The sequence below is a fragment of the Mus caroli genome, chromosome 13 (assembly GCF_900094665.2).
Source record: "Mus caroli chromosome 13, CAROLI_EIJ_v1.1, whole genome shotgun sequence".
NCBI lineage: Eukaryota > Metazoa > Chordata > Mammalia > Rodentia > Muridae > Mus > Mus caroli.
The window spans coordinates 3805722-3828648 of NC_034582.1; positions in this window are offsets into that span (position 1 = coordinate 3805722).

Here is a 22927-nt window from a genome sequence, read left to right on the forward strand (position 1 = left end):
TGTATCTTACAACTCAGCCACAAATGTACTTATAAGGGATATCAATTTCATGCTTAGGAAAGAACATCTGTATGTATATGTGCCTGCTGCTGCTAGGACTGTTTCAGTTTGTACGATTTGGAAATCTAAAACAGTTTGGTAATTAATTCAAATAGAGGACCTATTATTTACAAGTAAAGAGCCACGAAAAAAAAAAATTCTACTTCCCAACTACAAATCCTTGTCTTTTGCTGTGAATCATCCTAGTGATTTCTCTCTTTGAATTTGGCCTCACTTGTAGGACAGGCTTGGCTGTTCAGTTATGATTGAAATACAAAGTGTCTGGGCAATTGTATTTTCTTTTGCTTTTGACAGCACTCATTATTAAAAACAAGACCAGCCAGAGCATATTCATTGGTTCTAGTTGGAGAATGGAAGATAGATATGATAGAGACAGACATCCAGCACTTTAGGCAAAACAACCCAGATAGAGCTGATAAGAAAGAATGTAAATATCCTAATTCTATGACAGAGGCACCTTACAAAACTTCTTTTAAGCATATTTTCAGGACTGGAAGACAAAAAAAAAAAAGACTCAAAATGGACACTATAATCCAGGCTAAAGTGCTTTCTCTCTCTCTCTCTCTGTTTCAGTATGATACTGGAATATAAGTGAAATTGCAAGTAGGACTACAGGGTCATATACTGTCTAGACATCCAGGACACTTTATCTAGAGCAGTGGTTTGGAAGGAAAGGAATTCAAAGATGTCCAAAGACGTCTGGGATTAACATTACTCAATACACGTAGCACATCTCTCGCTCCTTGTGCTTGACCACTGACTGGAAGCACTAGCAAAGCAGGTCATAGTCACAGGAAAAAAGAGGAGCAATCATCTGCAGGCTGACATCACTTGTAAAACAGACTCCCCAGAGGAGTAAGTGTGGTGTCATCTCATCTAAGAGGAACCGTGATCACAGCCTAGCAGTGTTTTTCACTGCAGCTTCCATCTCTCCAAATCTAAAACTAAACGATACATTTTTATTGTAAACAGCATTGGAGTACAGGGACCTGGAATTTTCAATTTGTATGCACACTAAGCAGTCATTTCATTCAAAAGCTATCATTGAAAGTCTTTTATATGGTAAATGTAGAATAATTACTGAGCCAGAATGTAGTAAATACAACTGCCAAAGAAGACCTTTGAAACTAAATCTTAATTTTTAGTTCTTATCACATAGTTAATATTTAGCCTTTTATGAATAAAACCTTCAACATCTCCAGGGAATGGCATGAAGTTTACAGCAGCTGCCCCCCACCCCAGCTCCTGGTGTTGTATAGTTTATCTTCCAAAGGAGGAAATACATAGAGAGCTTAACGTGATAATTTGTCTTTAGATAATAAACCGAATGACTGTAGAGGAAGAAGTGTCTTTCTCTTGATTATCAGCTCTCCCAGTGGAGAGGCCTTATTTTATTTATTTATCTTGTCACATCTAGCTGAAATTCTTTCGAATGACTTTACCTATAGGTCAGGTACCTTTTCCATCCAATTTAAGTTATCTACAAAATTTTGTAGCTTTGGGTTTGGATTAGTGATAGTTAAAGATAACGGTAATGGCACAAGCATCCCCACCTCAAAGGTCAGAAAAATACAACCTGTGAACCAACAAGGATTTACTGTGAGCTAGCACGAGAAGATTCATCAAGGAAAACAAGGCCTTCTAGCTATTAACCTCGACAGTTAATTTTTAATAGATCAGAATGGACAAGTGTAAAGACATTTTAAAAACTTCATAGGCGCCTAGATGCAAGATTTATCATAGTTATGACAAAGAGATAAAAAAGTGAAAATAATAGATATGTTCATAGGGGAGGGGTTGTTTGTATTGGGGGAGGAGATGAAAATCAAGGGAAAGACAGAGAAGCCAGTATTGGTAGTGACATTAGAAGACATTAAAAGTCTTCTTTAAAAAATAGGTATATTTTTTAAATGTTCCTAATTCTTTTTTTTTTCCTTTCTTTTTTTCTCCTTTCTATTTATTTTTTATTGGATATCTCCTTTATTTACATTTCAAATGTTATCCCCTTTCCTGGTGTCTCCCCCACCAGAAACCCCCTATCCCATCCTCCCACACCCTGTTTCAGCGAGGGTGTTCCTCCATCCACCACCCACCCCCACCTCCCCTCCCTCAGTTCCCCTACACGGGGGCATCCATTGAACCTTCATAGGACCAAGGACCTTTCCTTCCATTGATGCATGACAAGGCCATCCTCTGCAACATATGCAGCTGGAGCCATGTGTACTCCTTTGTTGATGGCTTAGTCCCTGGGAGCTCTTGGGGGACTGGTTGTCTGATATTGTTGTTCTTACTGTGGGGTTGAAATTCCCATCATTCCCTTCTGTTCTTTCTCTAACTCCTTTCTTGGGGACCCCACACTCAGTCCAATGGTTGGCTGAGAGCATCCATCTCTGTATTTGTAAGGCAGGGCCTCTCAGGAGACAGCCAGATAAGGCTCTTTCAGCATGCATTTCTTGGCATCCACAATAGGGACTGGGTTTGGTAACTTTATATGGAATGAATTTCCAGGTAGGACAGTCTCTGGGTGGCATTTCCTTCAGACTCTGATCTACATTTTATTTCCCTTTTTTTTTTTTATTTTGCTCCTGTGAGTATTTTTGTTCTCCTTCTAAAAAGGACAAAACACCCATACTTTGGCCTTCCTTCTTCTTGAGCTTCATGTGGTCTGTGAACTGTATCTTGGTGATTTGGAGCTTTTGGGCTAATATCCACTTAACAGTGGATATTACCCTGTGTGTGTGTGTGTGTATGTGTGTGTGTGTGTGTGTGTTTGTGTGTGTGTGTGTGTGTTTGTCCTTGGGTTACCTCACTCAGGATGATATTTTCTAGTTACATCCATTTGCCTAAGAACTTCATGAATTCATCATTTTTAATAGATGAGTACTACTCCATTGTGTAAATGTACCACATTTCCTATATTCATTCCACTGTTGAAGGACATCTGGATTCTTTCCAGCTTCTCACTACTATAAATAAGGCTGCTATAAGCATAGTGGAACATGTATCCTTATTACATGTTGCAGCATCTGCTAGGTATATGCCCAGGGGTGGTATAGCTGGGTCCTCAGGTAGTACTATGCCCAATTTTCTGAGGAACCACCAAACTGATTTCCAGAGTGGTTGTACCAACTTGTAATCCCACCAGCAATGGAGGAGTGTTGCTCTTTCTTCACATCCTCACCAGCATCTGCTGTCACTTAAGTTTTTTATTTTAACCATTCTGACTGGTGTGAGGTGGAATCTCGGGGTTGTTTTGATTTGCATTTCCCTTATGACTAACAATGTTGAATATTTCTTTAGGGGCTTCTTGGCCATTTGATATTCCTCAGTTGAAAATTCTTTGTTTAGCTCTGTACACCCCATTTTTTAATAGGACTATTTGATTTTCTGGAGTCTAACTTGTGTTCTTTGTGTATATTGGATATTAGCCCTCGATTGGATTCAGGACTGGTAAAAATGTTTTCCCAATCTGTTGGTTGCCTTTTTGTCCTATTGACAGTGTCCTTTACCTTACAGAAGCTTGGCAACTTTATGAGGTCCCATTTGTCTATTGTTGACCTTAAAGCATAACCCATTGGTGTTCTGTTCAGGAATTTTTCTTCTGTGCCCATGTGTTTAAGGCTCTTCCCCACTTCACCTTTATAAGTTTCAGTGTATCTGGTTTTATGTGGAATTCCTTGATCCACTTGGACTTGAGCTTTTTACAAGGAGATAAAAATGGGTCCATTTGCATTTTTCTACATGCTGACTGCCAGTTGAACCAGCACCATTTGTTAAAAATGCTGTCTTTTTTCCACTGGATGGTTTTAGCTCCTTTGTCAAATATCAAGTGACCATATGTGTGTGGGTTCATTTCTGGGTCTTCAATTCTATTCCATTGAACTTCCTGAATGTCTCTGTACCAATATCACCATTTCTCTGTAATACAGCTTGAGGTCAGGGATAGTGATTCTTCCAGAAGTTCTTCTATTGTTGAGAATAGTTTTCTCTATCCTGGATTTTTGTTATTCCAAATAATTTGCAAATTGTTCTTTCTAACTCTGTGAAGAATTGCTTTGGGATTTTGATGGGGATTTCATTGAATCTGGGGATTGCTTTCAGCAGGATGGCTATTTTTACTATACTACACCCGCCAATCAGCAAGCATGGGAGATATTTTCCATCTGCTGAGATCTTCTTTGATGTCTTTCTTCAGAGACTTAAAGTTCATGTTATACAGATCTCTCTTTCACTTATTTGATTAGAGTCACACCAAGATATATAATATTATTTGTGACTATTGTGAAGGGTGTTGTTTCCCTAATTTCTTTCTCAGCCTGTTTATCCTTTGAGTACAGGAAGGCTACTGATTTCTTTGAGTTAATTTTATATCCTGCCACTTCGCTGAAGTTGTTTATCAGCTTTAAGAGTTCTCTGGTGGAATTTTTGGGGTCACTTAAGTATATGATCATATCATCTGCAAGTAGTGATATTTTGACTTCTTCCTTTCCAATTTGTATCCCTTTGACCGCCTTTTGTTATCTAATTGCTCTAGTTAAAATGTCGAGTACTATATTGAATAGATAGGGAGAGAGTGGGCAGCCTTGTCTAGTCCCTGATTTTAGTGGCATTGCTTCAAGTTTCTCTTCATTTAGTGTGATGTTGGCTACTGGTTTGCTTTATATTGCTTTTACTATGTTTAGGTATGGGCCTTGAATTCCTGATCTTTACAAGACTTTTAACATGAAGGGATGATGAATTTTGTCAAATGCTTTTTCAGCATCTAATGAAATGATCATGTATTTTTTTCTTTGACTTTGTTTATATAGTGGATTATGTTGGATGATTTCTGTATATTGAACCATCCCTGAATCCCTGGAACCTACTTGATCGTGGTGAATGATCGTTTTGGTGTGTTCTTGGATTTGGTTTGTGAGAATTTTATTGAGTATTTTTGCATCAATGTTTATAAGTGAGATTGGTCTGAAATTCTCTTTCTTTGTTGGGTCTTTGTATGGTTTATGTATAAGTGTAAATGTGGCTTCAGAACAAATTGGGTAATGTTCCTTCTGTTTCTATTTTGTGGAACAGTTTGAAGAATATTGGTTTTAGGTCTTCTTGAAAGGTCTGATAGAATTCTCCACTAAACCCATCTGGCCTTTTTTTGCTTGGGAGCCTATTAATGACTGCTTTAATTTCTTTAGGGGTTTTGGGTCTGTTTACATGGTTTATCTGATTCTGTTAAAACTTTGACACCTGGTAAGTGTCGAGAAAATTGTCCATTTCATTCATATTTTCCAATTTAGTTGAGTATAAACTTTTGTAGTAGGATCTGATGATTTTTTTTTTTTGGATTTCCACAGTTTCCATTGTTATGTCTCCCTCTTCATTTCTGATTTTATTAATTTGGATACTGTCTCTGTACCCTCTGGTTAGTCTGGCTAAGGGTTGATCTATCTTGTTGATTTTCTAAAAGAACCAGCTTCTGGTTTTATTGATTCTTTGTATAGCTCATTTTGTTTCTAATTGGTTGATTTCAGTGCTGAGTTCAATTATTTCCTGCTGTCTACTCCTCTTGGGTATATCTGCTTCTTTTTGTTCTAGAGCTTTCAGATGTGCTGTCAACCTCCTTGTTTATGCTCTCTCCAGTTTCTTTTTGGAGTCACTTAGAGCAATGTGTTTCCTCTTACCACTGCTTTCATTGTGCCTCATAGGTTTTGGTATAATGTGCCTTCATTTCCATTAAATTCTAAAAAGTCTTTAATTTCTTTCTTTATTTCTTCATTAACCAAGTTATCACTGAGTAGACCGTTGTTCAGCTTCCATGTATATATGGAGTTTCTGTAGTTTTTGTTGTTATTGACAACCAGCCTTAGTCTGTGACAATATGATAGGGTGCATGTGATTATTTTAATCTTCTTGTATCTGTTGATACTTGTTTTGTGACCAGTTATATGATCAATTTTGGAGAATGTATGATAGGGTGCTGAGAAGAAAGTATATTCTTTTGCTTTAGGAAGAAATGTTTTATAAATATCTGTTAGATCCATTTGGTTCATAAATTCTGTTAGTTTCACTGTGCCTCTGTTTAGTTTCTGTTTCCATGATTTGTCCATTGCTGAGAGTGGGATGTTGAAGTCTCCCATTATTATTGTGTGGGTATGATGTGTGCTTTGAGCTTTAGTAAGGTTCCTATTATGAATGTGGGTGTCCTTGCATTTAGAATGTAGATGTTCAGAATTGAGAGTTCATCTTGGCAGATTTTTCCTTTGCCCTGTATGAAGTGTCCTTCCTTATCCTTTTTGATAACTTTTGGTTGAAAGTCAGTTTTATTCAATATTAGAATGTCTATTCCAGCTTATTTCTTCAGACCATTTCCTTGGGAAATTGTTTTCTAGCCTTTTACTCTGAGGTAGTGTCTGTCTTTGTCATCGAGGTATGTTTCCTGTATACAGCAAAATGTTGGGTCGTGTTAGTATATCCAGTCTGTTAGGCTAAGTCTTTTTATTGGCCTATTGAGTCCATTGATGTTAAGAGATATTAAGGGAAAGTGATTGTTACTTCCTGTTATTTTTGTTGTTAGAGTTGGAATTATGTTTATGTGGCTATCTTCTTTTCAGTTTGTTGAAAGATTACTTTCTTCTTTCTTTCTAGGGTGTAGTTTTCCTCCTTGTGTTGGTGTTTTACATCTACTATTCTTCATGTGACTGGATTTGTAGAAGATATTGTGTAAATTTGGTTATGTCATGAGGAATATCTTGTTTTCTCTGTCTATGGTAATTGAGAGTTTTGCTGGGTATAGTAGCCTGGGCTGGCATTTATGTTCTCTAAGTTTGTGTATGACAACTGTCCAGGATCATCTAGTTTTCATAATCTCTGGTGAGAAGTCTGGTGTAATTCTGATAGGTCTGCCTTTATATGTTACTTGATCTTTGTCCCTTACTGCTTTTAATATTCTTTTTTGTTTTTTCACTTGGTGTTTTGATTATTATGTGACGGGAGGAATTTCTTTTCCAGTCTAGTCTCTTTGGAGTTGTATAGGTTTCTTGTATGTTCATGGGCATCTCTTTATTTAGGTTAGGGAAGTCTTCTATAATTTTGTTGAAGATATTTACTGGTCCTTTAAGTTGGGAATCTTAACTCTCTTCTATACCTATTATCCTTAGTTTTAGTCTTCTCATTTTGTCCTGAATTTCCTGAATGTTTGGGTTAGGAGCTTTTTGCATTTTGCATTTTCTTTGACTGCTGTGTCAATGTTTTCTATGGTATCTTCTGTTCCCAAGATTCTCTCTTCTATCTCTTGTATTCTGTTGGTGATGTTTGCACCTATGACTCCTGATCTCTTTCCTAGATTTTCTAATACCAAGGTTGTTTCCCTTTGTGATTTCTTTATTGTTTCTATTTCCATTTGTAAGATCTTGGATGGTTTTATTCATTTTCTTTGTCTGTTTGATGTGTTTTCCTGTAATTCTTTAAGGGATTTTTGTGTTTCCTCTTTTAGGGCTTCTTCCTTTTTACCTGTGTTCTCCTGTATTTCTTTAAGGGATCTATTTCCTTCTTAAAGTCCTCTATCATCATCATGAGAAATGATTTTAGATACAAGTCTTGCTATTCCAGTGTATCTAGGACTTGTTATGATGGGAGAATTGTGTTCTGGTGATGCCAAGTAACCTCGGTTTCTGCTGTTTATATTCTTATCCTTGCCTCCTGCCATCTGAATATCTCTAGTGCTCCCTTCCATTGCTATCTAACTGGAGTCTGTCCTTCCTCTAATCCTGGTTGTGTCAGAACTCCTTATAATCTAGCTGTCTCTGTGTTCCTGTGATTCCAAAATCCTGTGATCCTGAGATTCTTGGTATGTCAGAGCTCCTGGAGTCAAGATGTCTCTGGGCCCCTGATATCCTGGTGTAACCAAGCTCTTGGGATCCTGGGAACCCAGGACCCAAGGGGCCAATTAATATCGTTGAGACCTTTATTCACTCATCAGTCTATCTGGGATGATATCCAACAACTCAAGAGAGTGCCCTTCATGACCAAAGAGTGAGAGAGAATAATGCAGGAAGCCAGAAAAAAGGCCCCCTCAGACATAGGGGCACCACCAATTGACCAGGCTGTCCTCGACAGTGGATTCCCCCTGACTAGAGTTGACTGGGACTTTAATAAGGCAGAAGGTAATGGACACCTGAATGTCTACTGCCAGGCTCCATTGGCAGGTCTCAAGTGGGCCACATGACAACCCACAAGTTTGACCAAGGTACATGAGGTTAAACAGGGATCATAGTTGCCTGTTGCCTTTCTATAGTAACTCATGGAGACATTCTGTCAGTATACACCCTATGACCCCAGCAGCAAGGAGCACAAAGCTATTGTGACTATGGATTTTATTGACCAGGCTAGTAGAAATATCGGGGAAAAGCTTCAGAGGCTAGTGGTGCATGGCACAAATGTCATCTGGGCTGAATCTCTACCCCCTGGCACCTCTACCCACTGGGACTTAGAGCCACCAAAAAAACATACAGGTGGATAGCAGGTATGCTTTTGCCATAGCCCCCATCCACAGGGCTATATGCCAAGAGAGAGGACAGCTTACATCAGAAGAAACAAACAGGAAATCTTGGACCCCTTGGATGTCTTAATGAAGCTGGCAACTGTGAGTATTATTCACTGCCCAGGAGGTCAGAAGAAAGTCAGTGGTCCCAGACAATAACCAGACAGATCAAGTGGCTCTACAGGAGCCTAACCCAGTTACTAGCCTGCAAGAAACACCTGCTGGGAATGGGACTGGGCTAAGGGATAGCTTCACTTAAAATATATACAGGAAGAAAAGAATCAGATTGCTAGCCACCCTACCAACTATTACAAAGAGAAGGTTGGACAATGGCACACACAAGAAGGGAGAACTATAATTCCCAGAAAGCAAGCAAAAGGCTTACTAGGCCAAAGGCATGGATGGACTCATTTAGGGGATAAAAAGCTTGTCCAAGCAGTTAAGGGACCTAAAGTATCTATAATAGACCTCGGGTTCTGGGCCAGAAAGATAGTAGAACAGTGTAAGGTATGCCGGCAAGTAAACACTTATCCAGCCAAGAGTAAACAGGCCAAAAGAGCTAGGAGAGAAGAGCGTGAAGTTTATTGGTAGGTCAATTTTACAGAAGTTACACCAGGAAAATATGGTTACAAATACTTACTAGTGTTTGTAGATGGTTTCCCTGGATGGGTTGAGACATTACCCACCAAGCAGGAAACAGCTATCATGGTAGCTAAGAAGATATTAGGAGAAAAATTTCCAGAGGTTTGGAGTGACCAAGGTAATTGGATTGGACAATGGTCTTGATTTTGTCTCTTAAGGTAAGTCAGGGACTGGCAGAGATATTTGGGAGCTAATTGGAAGCCCCACTGTGCTGTCTCCAGAGCTCAGGGCAGGTAAAGAAAATAAACAGAACTCCTACAAGAGACCTTGAGTAAATTAACCTTGGAGACTGGCTCAGAATGGTTGGTGCCTTTCCCCTTGGCCCTGAACACCCCTGTACTGGCTAATTTTGTGTCAACTTGACACAGCTGGAGTTATCACAGAGAAAGGAGCTTCAGTTGAGGAAATGCCTCCATGAGATCCAACTGTAAGGCATTTTCTCAATTAGTGATCAAGGGGGAAAGGCCCTTTGGCCTGGTAGTCTTGGGTTCTATAAGAGAGCAGGCTGAGCAAGCCAGNGGANGNAAGCCAGTAANGAACATCCCTCCATTGCCTCTGCATCAGCTCCTGCTTTCTGACCTGCTTGAGTTCCAGTCCTGACTTCCTTTGGTGATGAACAGCAATATGGAAGTGTAAGCCGAATAAACCCTTTCCTCCCCAACTTGCTTCTTGGCCATGATGTTTGTGCAGGAATAGAAACCCTGACTAAGACAACCCCCTACCATTTTAATCTGACCCCTTTTGAAATAGTACATGTGACACCCACTCCCTTGATCCTGGCTCTTGGTCCCCTTCAAAGTGACTTTTCAGGCTGACAAGGATCTTATGGCTTGATTGCAAGCTTTCTAGATCAGCCACCTGGAATTGAGACCTAAACTTGTGACCTGTATAATGCAGGTACCCCAGTTTCCATACAAGTTCCAAGTTGGAGACTGGATATATGTTAAGAGACATTGTGCTGAACACTTGGAAGCAAAGTAGAGAGGGCCATTCCTGGTGTTGTTGACCATCCCAACCTCCGTTAGGGTGGATAGAATAAGTGCCTGGGTTTATATCACATCAGCACCTGTACTTGATGCCAACTATATAGTAGCCAGACACCCAAACAACCCGCTTCTGCAAGGTCAGAGAAACCACGAGACATCTATACTGTATCTTCTGGTGCTGAGCCTCAGCAGCCCACACAACCCTACCAGGGTAAATTGGCAGGAGCTCTCAGCCACTGTTGATGTGGCTTGGTCCACTACCCTCATTGTATCTGGTGGCTGGACCCTGTCTTTGATCTCTGTGGTTTAGTGGTGGGCCTTGAGTTCTGGAGTAGGTGTCACTGCCCTGGAGACACAGGGAGAGGGATTGCCTGAATGTGCGGAATGAGTGACTTGTAAATCTAAACTGTGTCCCAGAAGTGGCCTTGGAGGGTGGCCTTAGGGTCCGGACACCCAAACTGAAAAGTGTCCTGAGAAAAACCCCCATATATATGTGTCCCTGAGATGGGAGAAGCCAGTAGCAGGCCCATCAGTGTTAGGGGGCCAACCATGTTTTTCTATGCTACCTGGGGATGTGAAACATTGAGAAGCACATACTGGAGACCATTCTAGGTGTAGCTAAAGATTCAATGGCTAAGGTGAGAGAAAGGTTAGCCAAGTGGAAGAGAGAGAGGGAACAGAGTCAGGGGTGGTTTGACTCTTGGTTTAACAGCTCCCTGTGGTTTACTATCCTGATTTCTGCAGTGTTAGGACCCCTGTTCATTTTGCTCCTGCTTCTGACCTTTGGCCCTTATATTCTAAATTGCTTAGTTGCTTTTATTAAAACTTGCATAGATACAGTACAGTTGATGGTCCTGAGACAAAGATATCAAGAGCTAAGTATAGAGGACCAGGGATATGAGCTCATAACTATCCACAGTAGCTTCAAGATTGAAGCATATACAAAGGAAAGGGAGGGGGTGTGAAAAGGTCAGCTCAGGAACTTTAGGAAGGTCATGGAACACTTGCCCCTCTGGGAGAGGCTAATTAACATTCCTCAGATCACAGGGCAGGAACTGACCTGTAGGTGGGGACACATTCCAAAGGACAGACCATTGTCCATCTTCAGACAAAGGAAATCCTTGCCACCTCAATCCCTAAAGACCAATCAGTTTAAAAAGTCACACTTTTCTGCCAATCACTTTGTGCCTAGTAGCTGCTGCCCTGAAAACTGTATAAAAAGCTCATTGAAGGAGCTGCACAGGGTCACTGCCTCTCCTTCAGTTCTGGGATTACCCCAGTGCACTGGAACAATAAATTCCTCTTGGATTTGCATGGAAAAAAAAAAAAGAAAGAAAGAAAAATCTGGACTAGATAAATATGTAAATGCAAATGGATACAATTTAAGTCCTCACCTACCATCCATTCAAGAGACTTTCTAATATAGCAGCATTGTTTTAACAGAGAATGGAAATGGGAAAATCATTAATGCATATTATGTTGCTCATTTACAGATCAATAGTAAGTGTTGTGATATTATTACATTCACATCTTAAGGGCCATCACTGAGTGTGTTAGGACAGAATTAGAAAGTACATTCCACAGAGTAAGCGTTTCTTATCTAAATCTCCAGTACTAAAAGGTGCTGGAATATCCATGTAAGATGTAAACCTATATTTCTCACCTGATTGGGTAGTCGATGGACACAGACTCAGAGCTCTTATATGAAAAAGAATGAACAACGCATCTTGGGAAATAATCAGGATTCTTTTCTCTAAAAGTTATTTGAACTGCTGAATAAACTATCTGATCAATGACAATTTTCAAAATAAACTGAACACATAAGGTGGATCAATATGTTAACGAGGCCAAAATTGTCATAAAATAATCCTGTTCAGAAGCTCATAAACATATATCTAATTTTATTTTTAGGGAAAAGAAAAAAGAAATGATTAGGGTTAGTTTCTGTTGACTAATCACTTGTGTGTAGACCAGAGGAGTTTCAGAAAATGGCTTCATGAAGGTTCAGCTGTTAGTGCATATGTTTATATGTGGTGTGTGTGTGTGTGTGTGTGTGTGTGTGTGTGTGGTGTAATACATGGTACTTGTCTGTGCTTATGTGTTTGTATGATTATGATGTGTGGGGGGAGGGTATGTGGTGTCTGAATATGCTGTACATGTGGTATGTACATGTGTGTTTGGCTGGGGTATGGAAAGTATGTTAGGGTATATATGCTAGTATGTGTGTACATGTGTATACACGTGTGTTTGTGTGTTATGTTTGTATTAGTATGTGTATGCTCATGTGTATTTGCACGGGGAGTGTATGTGTATGTATCTGTGTAGGTGTGCACTTGTACATGTATATACATGGATAGGTGCATAAGTATGTCCATATGGAGTCTAGAGACCCACTTAGAACCTCATCCCTCAATACACCAATCACTTTATCTTCGGAGAGTGTCTCTGACTGAGACCTGAAGCTAGGAGGTTCAGCTATGGTCACTGGCTAACAAATCCCAGGGATCTGCTTGTCTCTGCTTCCTAGTACCCAGATTGCAAGCATGCATCACCACCCCTGGTTTTTGGTATTTGGGTTATGCAACCCATCACAGGCCTTCTAGATCAAGCAAACAACCAACTGAGTTATCTTTCAGCCCTGATTAATTTATTTTCTTCATTTGGCTTCTCCCAAACAGAATCTAGTAAGTTTTGAAAAACAAGAAATTAAAAATGAATATTTTGAATCCCACAAAAGGCACCCTTGGTCTAAATGTTAAGAGTCTGTGTGATCAGTAATGGAAGCAGAAACATCTATGTCCACAGCCTTTTAATCATGTCACAGGAACTCATGAATTATTGACTAAGAATAATTCAGATCTTAGGAATTGCTTTCAAAAAGGAGGGGAAAGGAGGGGTTAATGAATTTCCAACAGTAATATCAGTAAGGAGAACATTTTATTTGGAAAAGCACAGTAAGTGAATTCCCATGAACAGTGAGAGAAAAGTACTTGGGAGCTAATTGGAAGCCCCACTTCTATCCCACAGGATAGAAGATAATCATAGTATTTTCTGGTAGAACATAATATTCAGCACAGGACACTGGCTGATTTTCTGATCCTTAGCAATAGAATATCAAATAGAATCAAAGTGCATGAAAAATAATAAACTCATATTTTGTTATGATCATAGTTATATTTTGTTATCATTTGCCTAATCCAATTGTGGAATTATTCAGATGGCTTATTGCTTTCAGGTTTTTATACTTGGACATGATATTCAGTTTTCAAAGAATCATACAAACAAAAATGCAAATGTTATACATGAATTTTAGGGAAACACTTTAGCTTTTATAAAGTACTTTATAAAGATATATATGGAGCAGCTGTCAGTCAGCATCATGGCTAAAGTTTTAAACACTCATTTAATTTTTTTCAATTCAGGATTTCTGGATTAAAAATGCTTAAAATGCCACAGGATTGTCATAGTTTTGCTTTTACTTTGTTTCCTTTTGGGTTTTTTTTTTTGGATTTTTGTTTTTGTTTTGCCTTAACTCTGTTCTTTTCAGGAAGGTCTGGTGCCACTCCATGTCTCATTGATATAAATTAGAAATATATTTCATTTACTTGAATGTGTTTTTCAAAGAATTTAATAGATCAATGAAATATTTTAAAGCTGTTGATCTATGTGATGGATTATTTTAATAGTATTTTAATAGACCTTAATATAATGGTAGATTATCTTAGCAATCCTTACCAATTCAACACCTTAAATATCTCTACTCTAAAACATTTTTTGCTTTTTACCCAAATAAGAGAAGCATTACGACATTTCATTCATTTCTAAGCATGCTTTAGTAACAAGCATTTTGAAACTTTAGTTAATGGAAAGTTTGCACTTAACACCATATTGAAATATTTTCTGGAGAAAGTGTCATAATCTTGCATTGCAGTTCTATAGACTTGCTCATTCTGTGTTCAAGAACTCATGACTTTACTTATTTATTCTTCTATTGTTTATGAGTCGCCTTGCCTATAGGAATGGCCTTAGTCCAATGGGGTCTGGCCATGAATTTGTTAAGATTTTGCTGGGAATTGTGTGAAAATTCTTCTAATACTAAATTCCTACTTTTTATCTGATATAAAGAACCTAATAAAAGTATCAGAACCTCAAAAACACATTGGAGCTGTATGACAAAAAGGGTGGATTCTTAAGTATAGAAAGATCCTCACTGATGAAAAGTAAGCAAAGTTCCCAGAAATTCTGCTGAGCAGATACCAGAAGCTTGCAGCACAACTAGACTAACTTTCACATATCTCTCAACTCACAAACTCAACCCGGTGTCTGCATCAATGTATGCAGTTCAGTGCAGTTGGTACTGATTTTTGTATTTTTAATGATACCATCTTTGAGGAAATTCTTTAATAGTTACAAAGTTACAGAGATGGAATAAGAGGGTGACCTCATTCTGTTCCCCTGGAGACTATAGGGAGTTACTGTTGTGTCAGATAACTACACATAGGGACCAAACTGTAGGCATTGAGCAATCCATTCCAAATTCGCTTAAGCTTTTCATTCACTATAAAGTCCTTCAGCATACCTAAATTAGACAAAATAAACAGGATGATACTTAAAATATAGTTGTACTGAATGAAAGAAAATATGTTTTGCTAAGTTAGTTTAGAGTCATAAAATAGAAGAAAGTGAAAAATGTGTAATATAGAGCCAATGTTCTTATCATAAAACAAGAAAGGAAATGTATTCTAAGTCTTGCAGAATGATTCAACTCTTTATTTTAAGAAGTCTCATTATTTGAACATAGCCTACTTTTCTCTTCATAGTAAAGTAAATCTCATGCTGACAAATTACATAACAAAATGTCCATTGGAATTTGTGTTTCCAAATAGAGAAATGTGCTGATGTTATTTTCCAGTTTTTGTGGTTCCATGGCCCCTTTTTTATATCATGGAAGAAAAATATTTTTCCATTGTGTACGTGCAAGATTTTAACACTGTAGCACAAAAGATACTAGACACAATCAACTTTGTATCTACTAGTATAAAGAATTTGAGTTGAGCTCATTTTATTCTTGTGACTAGTTAAAAATTAGTCTGACTGATGAGCTGAAAGAGCAGTCTATCCAGGTGCAAGCTTACCTGTGGGAAGATTAGAAGACATATGATTAGTAGCATGAATTAGTGTCATATGTAAGATATGGCCTCAAATATTCACATATCCAAGACCAAAATAGCTCATTCTATTTGTGAGTATTTCTCAAATGACATAGCTTTGTTTCATTTTCAAAGTTCTTTTGTGAAATATATTTTTGTAATGTCTTTAGAACCAGAAACCATCTTAAAATGGGAAGACCAAATAAGAGAGGAGACCATAGCAGACTGATGTTGTATACCACATCATGTATACATGTATACACATGCCTGAGAATGCAGCTTAGAACACCATCCTGATTCCCACTGACTGAGAGACCATCTTCATTTCTTCAGTTCTCTGGCTGTCACTTCTATCCTATAATAGATGATTTAACTTTTTTTAATTGGGTATTTATTTCATTTACATTTCCAATGCTAACCCAAAAGTCCCCCACATGCTCCTCCACCCACTCCCCCACCCAACCACTTCCACTGGTGTTCCTCTGTACTGAGGCATATAAAGTTTGCATGACCAATGGGCCTCTCTTTCCACTGATGGCAGACTAGGCCATCTTCTGATTCATATGCAGCTAGGGACACGACCTCCAGGGGGGTACTTGTTAGTTCATATTGTTGTTCCACCTATAGGATTGCAGATCCCTTTAGTTCCTTGGGTACTTTCTCTAGCTCCTCCATTGGGGGCCCTATGATCCATCCAATAGCTGACTGTGAGCCTCCACTTCTGTGTTGGTAGGCCCCAGCATAGTCTCACAAAAGACAGCTATATCTGGGTCCTTTCAGCAAAATCTTGCTAGTGTATGCAATGGTGTCAGCATTTGGAAGCTGATTATGGGACGGATCCCTGGATATGGTAGTCTCTAGATGTTCCATCCTTTTGTCACAGTTCCAAACTTTGTCTCTGTAACTCCTTGGGGAGTCTATGGAGCAATTGGGGGGGGGGATGGAGCCTAACTGGTAGAAATAGAGCAGAAGAAACACAGAAGCATTTGGGGAATTTGATCCAGCCTGGTCCCAGTCTTATCTTCTGTTTCCTTACTGCCACAATGTGAATGGCTTTCCTCTGCCTCATGCTTTCCCTGCATGAGGTTTTGGTTGAATTTCATGGGTACAACTAACTATGAATGACATTTATGGAATTGGGAACCCAAATAAATACATTTTGTTTGTGAGTTGTTCATTAAGGAACTCTTCCACTGACAGAAAACCCAAATAATATAGAGATGCCCCCTTCTCCTTACACACAATTTTTCAATGCAGCATCTCCAATATCTTTCTTTTAGAATAGCTGTAACAATGGAGAGAGTAATGGTTTCTATTTGAAGTGTGTGTGTGTGTGTGTGTGTGCATGCGCACATGGATGTATACATGAAGAAAGCAAAACCTAAATAACAAGACAATTCTATAACTATTATTAAATAAAAAGTCAAAAATGATAAGCAATGTCTAGTGTTTCTGTGCTAATTTGTATGTCATTAGTGCACATTAAGTAGGAGAATTAAAAGAGGTAAGACAGTCTGGTAATCTGTATAATGAACAATTAACTAGGAACTGGATGGAGAAAAAGAGCAAGAAAGTCATATTTTTACAATATTTTCAATGGTATATCGAGGATCACCTTTTAATCTAGTCCATTCAGTAGATTACATTATTGTGGTATATTTTGTATAAACCCTTAATGTACAGTAGGCTAAAAATTTTAAAGTGTTTTCTACATTTAACTAAAGGAGTTTCTAGAAACTGATAAAGTCTATGTTTGATATGCATGTTATTTATCCATTTGAGTTTCTCTCAGACACCACCAGAATTCTGCATTTCTAATGAAGACCCAGTGGACTGAAGCCTGACATGCAAATATGTCTCTGTGTGATAGTTGAATCCAACTCTTTCTCTTTGGTTGTGAGGCTAGCCTATCACCAAGCCATAACTCCAGTCCCAGCTCTTTCTAATGTCCAGTTTAGGCCAAGTGTCTTTATGGATATGTTGTTCTTGATACAATGAAATAGAGTTTATGAGCATGTAAAAAGCAAACATAGAAGACCATGGCCTGGGGACAGACACGGGCACACAGGTAGTTATAAAAGACTCCAGGAGTGGCTCAACACCAGAAAGTGACCCATAAGAACAAAACTCAGATGCCTGGAAATTCTAAACATATCTCCTAAGTATAGCTGAGATATGAATATAATTTATATTTTTAGCTATTAATATATTAACATATTGATGTTTGAATAGTAGTATAATACGTGTAAATAAAAGTGTGATTTGAGAAATGAATCATGATATGCTCTGTATCCTGATAGGAAGAATCACAGCTCTTCATGTGTCCAAGAGATTAGTATATTCTTTTTTTACCTTCAAGACAATAAGAAGAAACCTTCCAAAGTAGGTATTTAATAAGTCTATTAATAAGACACTTGTATATCAAAACCCCAATTATCAAAAATACTAGATTTTTGTCACAGAAGGGTCCTGGAACTTACACATACATACATACATACATGTGTATATGTATGTTTGTTTGTGTGTGTGTGTGTGTGTTGATGATCTGACACTTGAAGTGAAGCTGAAAACAGAAAGAACTAATGGACTAGAGAGAAAGGAAAGAGAGAAACAATCAAGATATGGTTCTCTTAAAGAATGTTTTTGGTATGCACAGCTCTCACTTAAGGAGCTGGGAGCACATTGATAGCTATGCTCCTTTGCTACTGACTTTGGAGATGGAAGGGGCCCAGACAGCCTGTTGAAAGCTAAGGAGCATATAAGCCTCACACTAAGGGGAGAACAGTCTGCCCTAGAGAAGCATCTGTACCAAATGGAACAGACAAGAAAACCATGGCGCCATGCATGAAAGGCGCATCTATTATAACGTAGCAACTATATCTCCCTCTACCTGATACCTGCCTCAAATATACAGGCTCAAATCTCAGTGTAGTTATTACTGGTTGAGTTGTAGTAACATAGTGAGTTTTCTTTGATACTGATAGTGGGTCTGATTTTGCTGGAGTTCTCACTTTTCTGGTACATACATGTTTAGGAAGCTCACCATCTAACTATTTTAATGGACCATATTATGTATATCCTTGCATGCACATGGATATAAATACAGATATAAATTTATGTCTACTGCTGTTTATGTTTCAAACAACAGAGGTGAATGCATATAATTGAATGTGCATATATTTATCTATAAATGAATAAAAAAAAGAGTAGATGAGTGTCTAGAGATAGACAGTAGACAGATGAAGAGGAGGGGAAAAGCAGCAGAGGAGGTGGGAGAGGAAGAGGGCAAAAAGAGAGGGGAGAGGCGGGGCATAAGTGGAAAGGTAGGACAAAGAGGCAGGGAAAGGAGAGGAGGGGAGTGGAGGGAAAGAGAAAGGGGAGGGAAAAGATGGGAAAGAAGAGAAGAGGAGCGGAGAGGAGATGAGAGGAGAGAAGAGGAGAGGTATATGGCTTGGATATAGCTACATTCTGCTCCAAGCAAGATGCCTACTTGACTTCATGTAAGTAAAATCTCTGCTATAGGGGTATTGTTCTCTGCAGGGCAAAGGTCAATGATAAAAGCTACAAACTCTCAGAGCTCAAATTATTAATTGCACAAAACTCACAGTGTCTTAGTCTCTAGGGCCCTGTATTGCCTCTGAATCAACATATTCATCATTGCTACTTCAGTGAAGTTTTTCAAAACATTCCATTTGTTCTGAATTTCCATTCAATTAATTTTTCCTCCTTCCATCTGCTCTGGTAATTGGGCAGGGTGATAAGAAAGAAATAAACGGTTTGAATATTTACTATGCATTACAAAAATCTCCAGCCGCATTTCGCGCTTTTCTTTAATTTCTGAGAGGCTTCCATCCTAATGGTCTCCAGTGTCAATGGAGCTAGAATAATCAGATCTGATTCACAAAGCCAATGTCATTTCACTGCCCACTGGGCAAAATCTAACTGCAGGGGTGGTGGCATGTTGTCCGGAGCCGAAGAACACTGGAAACTGATCTCTGACGTAAGGAGAGAAGTGAGAGCACCTTTGACTGTGGCAGCAAATGCCACACCCATCCCTCGTCAGGAAACCTTGCTTGCTTGTATCACTGAATAGCAAAGAGCTGGGATTGTTTTCTATCTTAAACCATATTTATACAAAGAGCAGATGACGTAAATAAGCAACCATTCAAATGCTGCCTTCTCCAAGGAAATTATTAAAAGTATTCCAGATTTTAGAGGAAAACTATTATGGCCATTTCAATTTAAAACAATCTCTCTTTCTCTCTCGTGTGAGTGAGTGTGTGAGTGTCTGTGTTAGTGAAGAAGCTGTCTTTTGTGTGTGGAGGTAAGAAGACAGCTTTGGGTGGTGTTCCTTTTTCCATCTTCTTCTGGGATGGGATCTTTTGTTGGCTCCTCATGTCCCACCTGAGCTGGCTGGTGTACTGCTGGAGATTCTCCTGTTTCCATACAGATGTTGATTACGAGTGCCTTCAGAAGTACGATGTTGTTCTATTGCATCAACTTTTACATGCTTTCTGGGGCTCAGCGTACATTTACATAATATAGTCAAAGCAAATGCATGCAGATGATACAGTTCATGTGGGTGAATTGTATAGAAGAACCAGCATCTTTTGAAGCCACATTTAGAAAGACTACAGATGCTCGTATAGGACTTTTAATTATCATACAGTCTAGGATCACCTGGAAAGGAAGTTATAATTAGGAATTCTCTAGATTAGGTTGAAATTGGGCATTTCTGTGGAGAAATGTATTAGCTGAGTGGGCAGACTTTCTCTGAAGGCAGGTAGTGCCATTTTATGTGCAGGGCTCTAGACTAAAGGGAAAGGAGAGAGCACACATGCATACATGTATTCATGTTTTCTGGTCTGACATAGGGCAATGCATGTGATTGCTGCAAGCTGCTGCTGTGACTTCCCATCACCATGGACTGGAACCTGGAACTGTGAACTGGCAGGTAGAACAAACCCTTTCTCTCTGAAGTTGCCTTTGTCAGGATATTTTACTATGGCAACAGGAAATAAATTAGGACATATCCTCCCATACAATAAAGAAGTTCCTTGGATCCTTTTTCAAAAGAAGAAGTTTCTGTTTTCTTGTTTTTTTAAATTTCTATCATTTCAATTTTTAGAAAATACTTCACAAGGACATAATGGTGACTTTTTGAAAAAAAAAAAATACTCCTTGAAGGAATAAAGTGAATGATATTCTACTAAAGACTTTTTGGTACTTCAAATTTACATTGACCAATATGCTGCAAAATGACAATCTAAACACTTAAATAAAAATACATGTATTATGCAGAGTGAGAACATTTCACAACATTGCAATATTTTATAAATTTATAATCATTAAAACATCTTATTCTTCTCAAAATGCTATACTTAAATTGTTTACAGAACATATGTATAAATATTCAGAAGTCTGTAAAATATAGAAGATTTCTAGACACAAAATTTTAAGCACTTCATTTTATGTTTGGTTGTATATATAAACATATTTGTTTATATCTGTACATATATTTGTGTATATATGTATATATATACATATCTGTGTGTGTAGTTGTATACATGGTAATATATGTATGCATGTTTGTGTGTGTATTTGTATGTTTGTAACCATGTGCAAATGTGTGTTTGTATGTACATATATGTGTGTGTCTATATGTATATTAATGTATGTGTGTGTGCGTGTATATGTTGGTGTCTATGGGCATGTTTATGCATGTATGGTGTATGTGTGTGCTTTGAAGAAGTTTTTTGACTCTGTATTATTTATGCAGCTTTCAAAAATATGGGTAAAATTATGAGATGTTCCTTCAGTCTAAAGATCTTTCCTATTAATTAGTAACCCATGAGGTGTCATCAATAAGATGAACTAAGCATTGTGCAGGTAATAAGTGTGAGAGTGGAATGAACTATAAGTCTATAAATCTCTAGAAATGATTCGTGGAAGATTGAACAGATTTAGGAAAATAACATGTTTTAATGAAAATGTAGCAGGAGATTGATTAACAACACTGGGTCACTAAAGGAGAGAGTCTGTCTGTTTTAATTATGTTTACATGAGTGAAGATCTGTTGACTTACATTTGTTTATGTACTCTTCAAGTATCAAAATGAATGGCCAACAGTAGAGATTCTTGTCTACAAAGAAAATCTTAGTACCACCAAAGCACACAAACAAAAAAAGCAAATGAATTGTGGGTTTCAGTGAAAATCATCCTCATATACTTTATGTGAATGTTTGGTCACCAGTGAATGGAACTGTTTGGAAGGATTACAAGGATTAAGACAGTGGCCTTGTTGGAGTAAATGTAGCCTTGTTAGAGGAAGTATTTCAAAAGCTTATGCTAGGGCCAGTCTCTTTCTTGCCTGCAAATCCGGATGTAGTTCTCAGATACTTTTCCAGCAACTTGCCTTCCTGCTGCCATGGTCCATGACAGGATATAATGGACTAAGTCTCTGAAACTGCAAGCAAGCCCCTAATGAAATGTTCTTTTTTATAAGAGTTGACATGGCCATGGTGACTCCTCATAGCTATAGAATACTGACAAAGACATATATGAACTCTGAGAATAAACAGAGATGAAAGACAAAATTAGAAACATAAAATATTTCAAAGGTCAACCATGATTGCAAAAGTAGATTTTTAGAAGATGCTTGAGCATTTGGCTGTCACTAATTGTCATCATATTGATGAATCCTGAGTATCTGTAGCTATCACGGAGCACAAAAAGAAACATCTTTCACTGAAGCTGTCATCAGGAATACAAGCATGGCTATTTAGAAGTTAGTTTGATGGGCTCATCACCACTATTTAGCAAAATAACAGCAGAAGCTTCCATAAGAGGATCTATGACTTTCACTGCTAAAATCAACTTTTTCTAAGATGTATTTACTTTTATTTTGTGTGACAGTGTTCCGCTTGCATGTATGTCCACCACATGTGTGACTATAATAAGTTAGTGTAGCAAATGACAATCCTTCCTGCAGAGTAGACATCTATATCCCCTGACTCTGCCAACTCCCTCCATCAGCAGGAAACACTCCAGAAGAAGGGACAGAGAGTAGGAACTGTGGAGAAAGGAGAGAGAAAATCTAAGAGTTGGAGGAAGGTGAGACATGATGTAGAGCATGGACTAATAGGAAACGATATCATTTTGCACTCTTCCTGAAAAGTAAATTCATACAATATATTCTGATCATATTTTGCTCCTCACAAAAATCTCCCTAGATATTCCCAATTTCCCCACCCACCCATCATCATGGTCTTTCTTTCTCTCACTCTCTTTAAAAAACAAAGCAACAAACAAACAAACCAAACACACACAAATCAAATACAAACTATTTAAAACAAACCAATCCACTCCCCAAAAAAACCAAAGCCAAACAAACAAAAATCCAAAAGACACACATTCACACACACACACACACACACACACACACATGCATGCGCACGCACACAAAGAAGGCCCATTAATAGAAAAGAACTTTTGAACTCAAGGCAACTAAGGATGTGTGTACAAGGCTGGCCTACTAACCCACAAGCATTCTGTCTAGAGTA